At 39.2% G+C, this 13,510-nt stretch overlaps 1 long non-coding RNA gene across 2 annotated transcripts in view; it reads right to left on the reverse strand.

The window, feature by feature from the left end:
* Positions 1-13,510, reverse strand: part of LOC141523749 (uncharacterized) — a 124,854-nt gene that overhangs the window by 79,756 nt on the left and 31,588 nt on the right. For both annotated transcript variants that reach the window (XR_012478578.1, XR_012478577.1), the window contains exon 3: positions 12,829-12,992. This is a non-coding gene — a long non-coding RNA (uncharacterized LOC141523749). The remainder of the gene's footprint in view (positions 1-12,828; positions 12,993-13,510) is intronic.

The raw sequence follows: 13,510 nt of genomic DNA on the forward strand, positions 1-13,510 counted from the left end.
AGTCTTCTAAATCCAAATCCCAGCTCTGCAATTGGTTTCTATGTATGCTATGAAATATTGATAATATTTCTTTGTTATTATAATTCTGGCTAGTAATACTTTGCTCCCTAAAAAATACCCTCTCCTAATATGTTACTATTTACTAGGGAACATATTAATATAAAACAAATTCATTGTTAACTCTCTAGCATTTCATTTCCAACACAGTAAAAGAATCTTGTAGTGTTCCCACCTAGAAGCTGGTACCAGAATAGGGAGTATCATCACAAAAACTCTAGTGCATGCAGTTATCAACTTGGAGATGGCCCTAAGCTCATGTGTTTTAAAAAAAGAATAAAGCCAGTTTTTATCCTAAGCTGCCTATTTCACCACTCTTGAAACCTGAAGCATCAAAGAGTTCTTGCTGCAGTTTCTTCTTAACTGAGTAAACAACAATGGGTCTCCCAAGCAGAACAATGATAAGAAAGTGTTTACTGTCATAGATGGATATATACTCTCCTGAGTGGGAGAATTGGAGTATAGTGAGATATATGAAAAATTGTCTCCTTAAAAATAAAGATACTTAAATCAGGTAAAAAAAAATTCATGTTAAAGAAGTCCTGATTTTTTTTCTTTTGCTTTTATGAGGTGTTTATTATACAATTTGAGCTGATAATATACAATGTTTTATATATATATATATTTTATGCTTTTGAGTTTCTAAACTTTTACTGTGTCATCTAGAGCTTTCACAAAACTCCCCCAAAATTCCCCATTTAATTTCTTATGCTAATTCATAATATATCAAAACCACAATGGGCAAAGTTAGGATGTAGAAGGGATAAATGTAGTTCTTTTCAGTGAATTCTGTTCACTCTGATGAGTCAAGTATCCCAGATCAAGACTTCATCACCCCCTCAGGTTCTTAAGGCGACTCTTTAGGAGTCAATGCTGATTTTTCAAAAGCTATCAGCTTGAGCCTCTATTCTTATGTGTTCTCCCCAATATAAATTGATTATGTTCCCTAGTATCATTTAAGCAACTGACATCAATTAAATTTTACAAAGGATACTTACTGAAAAGTATGAAAATACAGACTTTTCTTCCCCTCCTCTAACACCTGAGGGTATACTCTCCCTTAGGTCCCTTTTTGTTCCTGGGGAAAGCAGGTTCAGGCTTAAAGTAAAACCTACAAAGCATTTACTCTACCAAATTCACTTCTGAAATCAGCATCACAACTAGGTAATTTGACATTTCAGCTTCTACTGCATCTTGGGTCAAACCAGTCATCTAAACCTTTGTTTTGCCACTGGACTTCAATGACTTTACAGGGGAGAGTGAAGCTAATGCTTTGCACAGTTCTGTTTTGCTTAAATCTAATTCATTCAAAAAGTCAAGACTACTCTCAAGATGTCATTGGTCCTCTTCAAGAATGAAGGATAAAGAACTACTGGGCATGACTCCTGCTCCTAAGAGCTACCCTAATGCTTTGAGGTAGCAAATTTTGGCATTGGCTCCAGCTCCTGGACCTTAGGTGGCTTATCATTTTGGCTTTTTGAAGCTCTCCAGGTACCTGTCCCCCTCTGAAACAGGGAAAACACAAAATCAAATAGGCAAAGAGTATATTCACTGGCCACATATCAGTCACATATGAGGAAAACCCAAGTTTTCTTCCCATCCAGAGGCTTACACAACAGATCTTTTCACTGAAATGAAGTCATTCAAAAAAGAGTAAATCCCTTATCTATTAAGTACCTTCTTATTGCATTCTCAGTTCTGGCTCATCCATCACTCAAAAGGTGATTCATTCCCATAGCAAAATGATTGCAAACAACAAGGCCCTTAGTATCAGGTCATCACACTGCCCCAGAAGTAGGCTCTCTAGCCTTTTCCATTAGGGCTGTGACAAGGTAAAGTCCACTGGACATACTCCTTGAATGAGGCTCCAAGACCCTGTTACAAAAACATTAGCTTGACCCTGAATGTATTTGTTAACATGCCATCTATGAACTGAAAAAAAAAAAAAGAGAGAGAGAAAAATCCCAGGCAATTGCCCTCTGACCACTGGGCTTGGACCCTGGCCCCCACCCATGGTGACCCTGCCCAGGTGCTGACAGCCCAGCAGGCCATGCTTGAAATGGTCCATCTTTTCTTCACACATTTTAACTTTGACTCTAGTCATTTCCATAGGTATTCTAAATCCCTAAGGTAGAAGAGGATTTTAGCTTGCAATGGGCTCAGAACTATTTCTTCCTCAATCTTTTGGCAAATGAACTGCAGAAAACAAAAAAGACTTAATCTTTTCCAAAAAACAGATTCCCTGATTATACGTAAAAGGCCAATCCTGTAAATCAGCATTATTTGAAGGGGGTGGTGGGCAGGGAGCAGGAAGTTGTGTGACTCTGAGCAAGTCACTTAACCCTGTTATCTCAGTTTCCTCATCTGTAAAATGAACTGGAAAAGGAAATGGCAAACCACTCCAGTATCTTTGCCATGAAAACATGAAAGGGGGTCACAGAGAGTTGGATAAGGCTATGACTGAATAAAGAAAGTGAGGTTCTGAGAAGTTAAATGATTTGTCCAAGAACACACAAAAAGCAAGTGACAGAGGCAAATTGATTTTAGGGAGAGGCAAGTGGGGTTAAGTGACTTGCCCAGGATCACACAGCTGCTAAGTATCAAATGTCTGGGGACAAATTTGAACTCAGGTCCTCCTGACTCCAGGGCTGGTGCTCTTATCTACTGTGCCACCAAACTGCCCCAGAGGCAAGTTTTGAACTCTAGTCTCTTGACTCCAAATTCAGCATCCCTTCCACTGGGCCAGGTGAAAGATGGAGTCAAAGACAAAATGGAATATCAAGGCTTTGTAGGAGTAGTCTATATGACCTTAAACGAACCACATCGCTCCGCCCTGGGTTCAGGTTTCTTATTTTGTAAAATCAAATAGTTAAAATAGATAATTTCCCCCAGACTTCACAGGACTAGGATTTTTGGTGTTAGAAATTTCAGTCTAAACTTCTAAATAGCTAATTAAGATGAGCAGAAAGGAGAAAAGCTAATATATTCTTTACTTTGATCTAGTGTAATCTTTCTGGATCTAGTGGAACAATATTTTATTTCTTTTATATATATATGTATTATTATTATTATTATTATTATTAGGTTTTTTTTCACTATTGCAGTTTAAATTCAACAGAGTTCCAGTTCCATCAGCTGTGATATTTATGGTGCAGAGTTGCTTTTGCTCTTCCATGTGACCATTAAAGAAATTAGGAATGAAATAACAAATGCTAATTTCAGTAGGAAAAAAATTGATTTTCTTGTAACAGACTTCTGCATTCTGACAATCTCCAATAATATAGCCTCAAAAGAATTTGATCAAATGCTACTGGTTAGATTAGGAAGGCAGACCGTATTCTAGTTACTAACATTCTTTCTCATTCTAACTAGGTTTCATGACATTAATGTTATTTTGTGACAATGTCGTAGGTGGAAACCCGAGGGGGAGAAATGTTGTGGTTCTTTCACAATTCATTAGTTGGTAGACATTTCTGTTATGTTTCCAGATTGAATGAGTCATATGCTAAATGAATATGCCAGCCTAAAGGCATTCCTGCCCTCAGAAGTATAGCCCATAGTGAAATCTGATTCTATTATATACAAAAACACAGCAGATACCGAATACCCCCCCTCTTTATTTACTTAATGTGTATATTGAAAATGTGATAGTAACCTGTCACATCATCATCAGTAAATTGTGTCACATTTTAATCATGTTTTTTGATGGGCTTTCTCGTGACACCTTAGGCTAACTGCTTTAGTTTTCCTTTCTATACCCTATTATTTGTTTCACAGGGAAGGAAGGAGGAGGACAGTGAGTATGACTTCCCGAAAGTAAAGCAAGTGTTTTAGAATAGGTAAGCCAGGGGCAGCTAGGTGGCACAGTGGATAAAGCACCGGCCCTGGAGTCAGGAGTACCTGGGTTCAAATCTGGTCTCAGACACTTAATAATTACCTAGCTGTGTGGCCTTGGGCAAGCCACTTAACCCCCGTTTGTCTTGCAAAAAAAAAAAAACCTAAAAAAAAAATAAAAAAAGAATAGGTAAGCCAGGTGGTGCAGTGAATAAGACACTGGGCTTGGAATCAAGAAGATTCATTCAAACCCAGTCTCATAACTTACTAGCTATATGATCCTGGATAAGTCACTTAACTCTGCCTTAGTTTCCTCATCTGTAAAATGACCTGGAGAAGGAAATGGTAAACCACTCCAGTATCTCTGCCAAGAAAATCCCAAATGCACAATTATGAAAACTGAACAGAAAAACAGCTCAACAAAATAATTGTACTTGGATTAATATTTCCTTTTTGTCAACCAGGCTGATCACACATTACTCCCCTTCACAAACTCTACAATCCAGCTAAACTGACCTCCTTATTTTTCACTTATATAATGTCACCTCCATTCCTATTCCTTTTTTACAGTTAATCTTTGATACTTGGAACACATTCCCTCCTGAGATTTTTGCTTTAGAATTCCTAGCTTCTACTAAAGCCCTTCCCTCTAAGAAAAGATTTTCCTGATTCCCATTGTTAGAGTTTATCCATCTCACCTCAGAATGAGCTTATATTAACTTTGCAAATGCTTATAGGAGTACAAGTTGTTTTCCCCAATAGAGTCTAAGGTCTTTGAGGAGATATGTGCTGTATACAGTAAATGCTTGTTGTTTGATACATTCATAAACTTGAAAATGTAATCATTTTTGAGCTTTAGAATATCCAATCAATATATCTTTGATCAGTGGCATTTCAAGATTAAGTTTATTAAAATTTTTTTTAACTTTAAAGAATTTGCAGATAGGAACTCATACACTAAAAAATGATGAGTTAAAAAAAAAAAGGAATCCAAACTTTGGAGCTTAGAAGGATTTTAGAAGGCTTAGAATCCAACCTTGTCTTCTTAAAGGTGAATAATTTGAAGGTCCAAAAGTTAAATGATTTAGACCACAGAGTTATCTCCAGACTTTTTTCTCCATTATTGTGCAAGTCTCCTCTCACCCTGGACCATCACTCTATCTCCTGAGACTTCTTCCTCTGATTGGTCAGTTCCTCCCAGAATTCCATTTTTTTTTTTGGCAAGGCAGTGGGGTTAAGTAACTTACCCAAAGTCACATAACTGTGTAATTATCAAGTGTCTGAAGCTGGATTTGAACTTAGGTCCTCCTGATTCCAGGGCTAATGCTCTATCCTCTGTGCTATCTAGCTGCCTTCTAAGGAAAGTGTCCAGGTTATTCCTGTTCAATTCATCTTTCCTCCTTGAAGGACTCTGCTCTAACCTCAGGTGTCTTTTTTCCTACCATGACCTTTCTCAGTTATCTTCTCTCTACTCCCTTCCCTCACCTTTCAGCTCCCACTTTAGAATGTAAACTCCTTGAGTGCAGGGAATGTCTTTTCACTTATGTTTGCATTCCCAGCACTTCATACAAAGTCTATAGTAAGTATTTAATGAATTCCTGTTGACTGAGCAGGTCCTTTAGTTCCATCCCTGCACTCTTTCCACCTAGACTCACCACTTTATCCTATGGTTGAGATTTGTGGACAGTGATACCCAGGTAATTTTGCCGTTGCTGTCTTGCCCTTGGCTACTATCTAGGAAGAGAACATCATTCTCAATAGGACCTCAGAAAGATGAATTCTAGAAGAAATTTTAGACATCATCTAGTCAAGCCCCAGCATCTATAGAAGAGGAAAGTGAAGGAAACCAGAGACATTAAATGATTTGCACAAAAGTCACAGCTTAAGTGGCAAAAGCAAAACTGGAAGCCAAGTCTAACTGAAAACTGGATCTCCCTTGAAGATAATACATTACTTGCAGCCCTCTCCACTGCTGTCCTTGTATTTCTCTACCCCCACAAAGCTACTTACGGTACCAGGAAAAGGGATAGGCAGACTCTTACTCCCCAGCATCACTTACCTCAAGTTTGTTAAGCTCTTAACTGAGTATTTGAAATATAGTAGAAAGTACAGTATAATTGCTTATTCCCTTCCTCTTTTCTTCTTTCCCCTTCCTATAGATGTTCCTTTGTGACCTTGGGAATCATAGCACACCGATATTATTTATGGGGTTTTCTTGGCAAAGATACTGCCATTTCCTTCTCCAGTTAATTAAGGTAAACTGAAGTTAAGTGACTTGCCCAGGGTCACACAGCTAGCAAATATCTGAGGGCAGATTTGAACTGACCCAGCACTCTATCCACCTAATTGCCTCCTCCTACTTCTAGACTATTCTTCTTATACCAACATATCTCCATTATTTTTCCTCTTTCAGGGAATATACGAGTTTCTTGAACCACCCTTATTGCTTTCATCTGCTGACCTTCATCTGCCTCATTGTCTCAACTTTTTATTTTTTTTATTTTTTATTTTTGCAAGGCAAATGGGGTTAGGTGGCTTGCCCAAGGCCACACAGCTAGGTAATTATTAAGTGCCTGGGACCAGATTTGAACTCAAGTACTCCTGACTCCAGGGCCCATGCTCTATCCACTTTGCCACCTAGCCACCCCATGTCTCAACTTTTTAAAGTACTTATGTACCTGGCTTACAACCCTCCTTGAAGCTCCTTTTTTCTGCCATCAGTCCTGGATGATTAAGAGTATTAAATATGAAGATTTTAGATTCATTTACACAGATGTTGAATCCATAGGAGCAGCTGAGACCAAAAGAAATCATAGTATAAGGATTCTTAATTTTTTAGAATCATAGTCCCCTTTGATAATCTGGTGAAATCTAGAGCCCTTCTCAAATCTCAGATTACAAGGAAATTAATTAAATTGGATAAAGGATGTTAATTTTTCCCCATCCAAGTACACAGACTGCCTGAAATCTAATGACCCATGGAAGACATCGACTCTCTAACCTATTATCTCCTATTATGTTGGCAGAGAATAGATGAGGGCACAAGACCTATTTGTATTACTATAATTACTCAAAATACCATCCCCTGAACCAGAGGGGCGGGGGGGGGGGGGGGGGACTCCATAGAGATGAAAAAACTGAGGCTCAGATTTACAGCAGCTTCTCCCTTTAGTCCTTTTGGAGAGACCACAAAGAAAAGGTTTTATATATGGTCCAGGAAAGAACTAGGAGAATGTTAATAGCCTATCAGGTAGGTATCTTGTAATTAGAGCTGCTCATTGTTATAGTGGATAGAGCCCTGGGCCTGAAATCTGGAAGACTTGAGTTCAAATTCAGCCTCAGACATGTATTACCAGTGTGACCCTGGACATGTCATTTAACTGCTACCTCAGTTTCCCTATCCTCCCCAGGTTGTTTGAGTATCAAATGAGCTATTATTTGGAAAGTGCTTAGCACAGTACACTGTACATAATAGGTGCTAAATAAATGCTCATTCTCTTGCCTATTTGACTATTAAGAAGGCTTAGGATCATTAGGATCCCCATTAGAATGGGGAATCTTGGATTCAAACTTTCTTTCCCATAATCATATCCTGCTCTTTCCTATCTCTGTGTCTAAACTCATATTGCACAATATCTCACCCACCCCCAATACCTAGAACCTTCTATGTCCCACCTTTTGAAGTTCTTTCCTTTCTTCAAAGTCTGATGGATGTCACCTATTTTATGAAACCTTTCCTGATTCTCTCAGATAATCTCTTTCTATTCCTATCTCCTACCAGTATAATTTGCTTCCTACCAATTTTATTAATGAGTATAGGATACCCCTTCCCCTAAAATATAATGTAATATTTTATTAAATATTTATAAGGGCTTGAATCCTGACCTTACCACTTACTGCTATGTGACTTTGGGTCCTCAACTATAAAATAAAGGGGTGGGACTAGATGTCTTCTAAGATCATCCTTAACTCTAAACCTATCATCCTCCTTGTGATCAGTTGCAAAAGTAAATACCAGCTTAGAGAACTATGGTATATGGTATATGGTAGAAGGGAAGCATGAAAACCTGTTCCCCAAGAAATATCAATTGATGGTAGAGTCTCCAAATACACTCTACCCTGCTGAAGCTTTGGGTTTGAGTACAAGGTGGCTTCTGACTTTCACCATGGAACTTGAAAAGAAGACACTGAAAAAGGCTTTCTTAAAAAGGTAAGAAATACCAATTACAAAAAACTTAAAGGGGAAGTCAAGGTGAGACCTGGGAAAGACCTTAGCTTAAAAAAGTCAGTCTTCCACTGCATGCTAGGTCATCTCTAGTCTTCTTGATATCTGGCCACTGGACCTAGATGGCTCCAGAGAAGCAAGTAAAGCTGGTGACTTTGCACAGCACCTCACTTAAATCCAATTCAACTTGCAAGTCTTGATGCCATGGATCTCTTCAAGAAAGAAGGACAAGCAACACCTAGGGAAACACCAATTGTAGAAAACTTTTAGTGAGGAGTCAAAATGAGGCCTGGGAAAGACCTTAGCTTAAAAAGACCAAGGTCTCCCACTATATCCTAGGCCATCTCCAGATAGTTTCAGAGGAGAGAATAAGGCTGGTGACTTTGCACAGCCTTCCCTCACTTAAATCCAATTCAAACTTGCAAGTCATGGCATTACCTTTCTGATGTCATGGTCCTCTTTGAGAATGAAGGACAAGTAATACCTAGGAAACACCAACTGTAGAAGACTTTTACTAGGTTTGAGGAAAAAGATGCATTTCAGATGTTACTAGATATGGTTAGACACTACCACTTGGCAGTTTGAAAGTTTACATTATTAGTTTAAAAGAATCTAGGACAGTTGAAATTACACATTGTCCAGGAATTGCTCTAAACTTGAACTAGGTTCACTTCATTTCCATAGTACTCTACCTAAGAGTTATCCTTTCTTTTCAGATAAAGTTGGGAAAGAAATCTCATGGGGATAGGAGCCAAGCTATAAGCTATTTGTGAGTTGTTATAGTTATTACTATCTCAGTCTAAAAGAGAAAGCTAGGATGTGTCAGGGAAGGGAGACTTTGTCCCATCTGCACATTCCAAAGGGCCTAGAGCAGCCAGGCCCAGTTCATACCTGCACACTTGCTCAAGATGACAGGTCAGGGCTCGCAGCACCATCTAGTGGTACCTTGAGTAGCTATTGTTCCTCAGAGACATATACCCTTCAAACATGTAGCAAGACTCCCACAGCCAGAGGGATGCTGAAGCAGGGCCTAGAGGAGGGAAACAAGACATACTACTTGTGACAATACTTTGTCATCTGGAGAGGTCACCAGAAACCTAGAAGTTTCATGGACCTTTGTGGAAAAACCAGGCCCTATGCAAAAAAAAAAGCCTAAAGCAGAGAAACTGAGAAGAATCCCTATATTTCTGTGTTGTCTGAGCAACACAAGTAGTGGATTTATTTCATCTGAAGAGCAACCATGATGACCTAGGGAAAACAACAGTCTTTATGATTATCTTGAGCTCTTCTGGAGCTCTTCCAACATGTGTCCATTTTTGAGAGGTAGAGGGATGTGATGTGGTTGATAGGATGTTGGGCTTGGAGTTAGACAGGATGTTGGACGTGGGATTAGATAGGATATTGGACTTAGAAATGAGGCTCAGAAACTTATCAGTAAGTGACCTGGGCAAATCCCCTAATCTCTCTGGGTAGCAGTTTCCTCAACTGTAAAATGAGGGAGTTCTAAATATCTCCAATCTCTAAATTCAATATCTCTGAGATACTGAGTAAAGAATGAGGAGAGAACAGAGAGATACCAACTTCCATGGTTTAAGTGAAAAGTCAGAAGAAGGAAGAAACAAAAGTTATTACCATTTGTAGGTCCTTGGAAAATCCTTTTCCTTTCCTCTGTGTAAAAAAAAAACCCAAATTTAAAAACTCTGATCATTTACAAGTGTGTCTGCAATAAGTTCTTGAATCCTATAAATTGTAATTATAATATATCTTGTGTCAGAATTATTTTCAAAGGCACAGAAAAACTGTTTCTCTAAGACACTATGCTTAGAATAAATTTGTTTCTAATATACTTGGTAAAGAAATACTGTTAAAGTTTCTCATTTTGCTTAGTCCAAGGACTTCAGGCAAAATCATTATCCAATATAATATTTTACTAAAGAGGGCAGAGTTGCTTCTGCAATTCCTATTCTAGCCACCACGTTTAAGTAATTTAGCCAGGGTCACACAGCTTGTAAGTATGTAAGGTCACATCTGAACTCAGGTCCTCCTGACTTTGGGGACAACACACTGTCCACTGAGCCATCCAGCTTTCATCTTAAACCTTCACAAAGGCCTCTTTCTGATCCTTCTGTGAATGTTTAGTGACTCGGGGAACCAATATTCTCACCAGGGAAAGATCAGTGTACAGAAATACTGAAGCGCACAACTTGCCCCAGCCTAGGTGGGAACTGATGGGGGAAGCAAGAAAAAACCCACCTAGAAGACAGTGATCACAGTGGATTTGGAGCAAAGACTTTAGGTTGCCCATGCATCTCAAAGCAATGCCAGGTGCTACAAGCAACAGCTGTAGCCAGAGATCAGAGGCCACTTTTTTGCACACAATAAGCATAAAGAGAACTGATGGTAACATACTGGTCCTTGCAACAAAGACTACAACAGGCAACATGGGCCTATGTCTGCAGATATGATTAACAGTCTCTTTTTTCCCTCAAATGTGAACAAAGAAAATCTTCTTTGGGAGTAGACCCTGGACTTGATTTGGGCTCTGGCAAATGCTTCCCTGCATACCTATAAAATAAAAAGCTCAATGATTAAAAGGGGAATTTCCCACAGAGGTTTGGAAAGACTTCACTTAAAGGGTCTTTTCCTTGGCTTCATGGGCACTTTGCAATGTGTAGATTTTCTTTAACCAATGTGAGGAGGGCTCTAACATTTAACCTCCATAGAGATTATACCATAAAATATTGATTTTTGCACATAAAAGAGATAGTTTATGAATAGAAAATGTAAGCATAAGCAAAAATTCTCTGGTTCTCTAAGTTCATAAATGCAAAAATGCTGTGGCTACAGTTTGTGAAGAGAGGGTGGCATTTATTGTATCTACTGCAGCAGAACCGGAAACTCCAAATTACAATTTAAAATGATTCTCTTGATAGTGCTATAGCACTATGTGTTAAGGACTTTACAAATATTACCATGTGTGATCCTTGCAACAATCCTCAGAGGTAGGTGCTGTTATCCCCGTTTTACTGTTGAGGAAACTGAGGCAACTAAGATTAAATGACTTTCTAGAGTTAAAGAATTAATAAGTGTCTGAGGCTGGATTTGAACTCAGGTCTTCATGATTTCCAGCTTGGCACTCTCCATATACTGTGACAACTAGCTGCTTCTAACAACTCCTGCAGAATGGCTAAAAAAAATCCAGATCCAATGGCTCTTCTTTCCTGTGACAATGTCTGTGAAGTCATCTTGAGGAGCTTTTTGCTCTTGATGACTGGGCCTTCTATACCCCACAGGCTGCACCTGGGTCTTTCTCTCAAGGAACCCCCCCCACCTTTCTTACTCTATTGCATGTCAGCGGAGTCTGTCAGCTGCAGTTGCTTCCTAGACACCAACCACAGAGTACGTTGCCTAACGTGTGTTGTGGTAGGCCTTTCAAACATTTTTCTCTATCCAATTTGCTTATAACCAATCTTTCGCCCTCCTCTGCCTCACCACATAGCAGCTGTTCAGGTTATCCCATTGTCAAAGTCATGGGGTACAGCAGGGGAAGAGTGATTTAGGATGCCTGAGTCCTGGGCCTTGTCTCAGACTGTGTGAGCTGGATGGCGCAAGTCCCTTAATCAGAGCCTCCATTTTCTTCTCTGTTGATGAGGAGCATTGACTGGTTTTTATCTACACACAGGGCTATGGTGAGGATTAAATGAAATAAACTATATTAAAGTAATTTTTTAAAATGCAAAACCCTAGCAGTCCAGGACACCAGAGATGCCCCTGAGATTTACTTCCAATTGTGTCATGACTTTTTTTTTAATGCTTTGGCATACCCGTACCCCAAATCATTTCTTTCTGTGTTTGAATTACTCAGATGTCTTACCCTCAATCCTTGTCCTTCCTTCCTTCTTCAGGGTATATTGAATCCTAGTAAAATAATGTTCTGGTGTGACTGGCCAAGTTTTAATATTTCCTGGGGATTGATAGAGGTAGAAAGGTGGTAGAGTGGATAGAGCACTAGGCCTGGAGTCAAGATGACTCATCTAAGGTCAAATCTGACCTCAGACACTTACTACCTGTGTGATCCTGTGAACCTGTGTCGCTTGATCTTGTTTCCTCATTTATAAAATGGAGAAGGGAATGGCAAACCACTCCAGTATTTCTGTCAAGAAAACCCCAAATAAGGGGCGGCTAGGTGGCGCAGTAGATAAAGCACCAGCCCTGGAGTCAGGAGTACCTGGGTTCAAATCCGGTCTCAGACACTTAATAATTACCTGGCTGTGTGGCCTTGGGCAAGCCACTTAACCCCATTAGCCTTGCAAAAACCTAAAAAAAAAAAAAAAACCCAAATAGGGCCACAAAGAATTGGACATAACTGAAAAGCAACAAAACTTCCTGATTCCAGGTCTGGTGGCACTCTATTTACTGTCCCATTTAGATTCTTCTAGATGTTTGGTTTTTTTTTTTTGCCTAATGCTTGCAAGTGTTTCTGACTCTATAAAATATATGAATGGTTCCTTGGTTTAGTGACCTTCTTAACTGCTAGTTCTTAGTAAGCCGGTATCTTCCTTAACTCAAACTCTAACCCTGAAGGAAGATTGGTTGGACCAAATGTTATACCAAATACTGTACCTTCTCCAACTGAAACCTTGCCACGCCTTAACACATCTACTAGCAGATAGATTCATGAGTTACTGGGAACAAAAAATAAAGTTCATTACCTGATGGCTCACCTTCTTAGCCACACTTAATAGGCTAGTCTTCAGATAACAGACATCACTGAGCTCAGACTCAGTGTTTCTTCCAGCTTGGTAGGATCCATCAGAGTTTGTGCACCATTAGCGATAGTTAATTAAGATCCCAGTCACCTCTATACCACCTGTCCCTGAGGTGGAGAGATGATCGCAAATTATTGATAATTTAAAATAAGGAAATTGAAATATTCCTCTCACAACAACCTAGTTTAGCCAAGTTGCAACAAGCACCAGTTTTACTGGTACATAGTCTGAACTCAATACTCCATTCTTGATGAACTCCTTATGCTATTCTATATTAAATATATCTTATCAATGGTTGTTGACACTAGGACACAAATTGAATATGACACTAGTCAATATAAGTTTCTATTCCACCATGGAAAAAATACTGCGGAATTAATCTCCTGTGCTGGCTGCACTGGCATCCTTACCTGCCTTCTATGACTTAATTTACAAAACAGGAATGCTAATAACTGATTCTGACATTGTACTTTATCCACTGTTGCTCATTGAAGATAAGGGGATCAGAAGAGAAAAAATGGTTTTAGAAAATGAACAGTGGGCTAAGAAGATAGTGTCAGTGTCTGAGAATGGGCTAGAATTTCTGAGCCACAGCTTAAAATATAGGCATGACAGGTCCTAATTG

The sequence above is a fragment of the Macrotis lagotis genome, chromosome 1, assembly GCF_037893015.1.
Source record: "Macrotis lagotis isolate mMagLag1 chromosome 1, bilby.v1.9.chrom.fasta, whole genome shotgun sequence".
In the NCBI taxonomy this organism is placed as follows: Eukaryota; Metazoa; Chordata; class Mammalia; order Peramelemorphia; family Peramelidae; genus Macrotis; species Macrotis lagotis.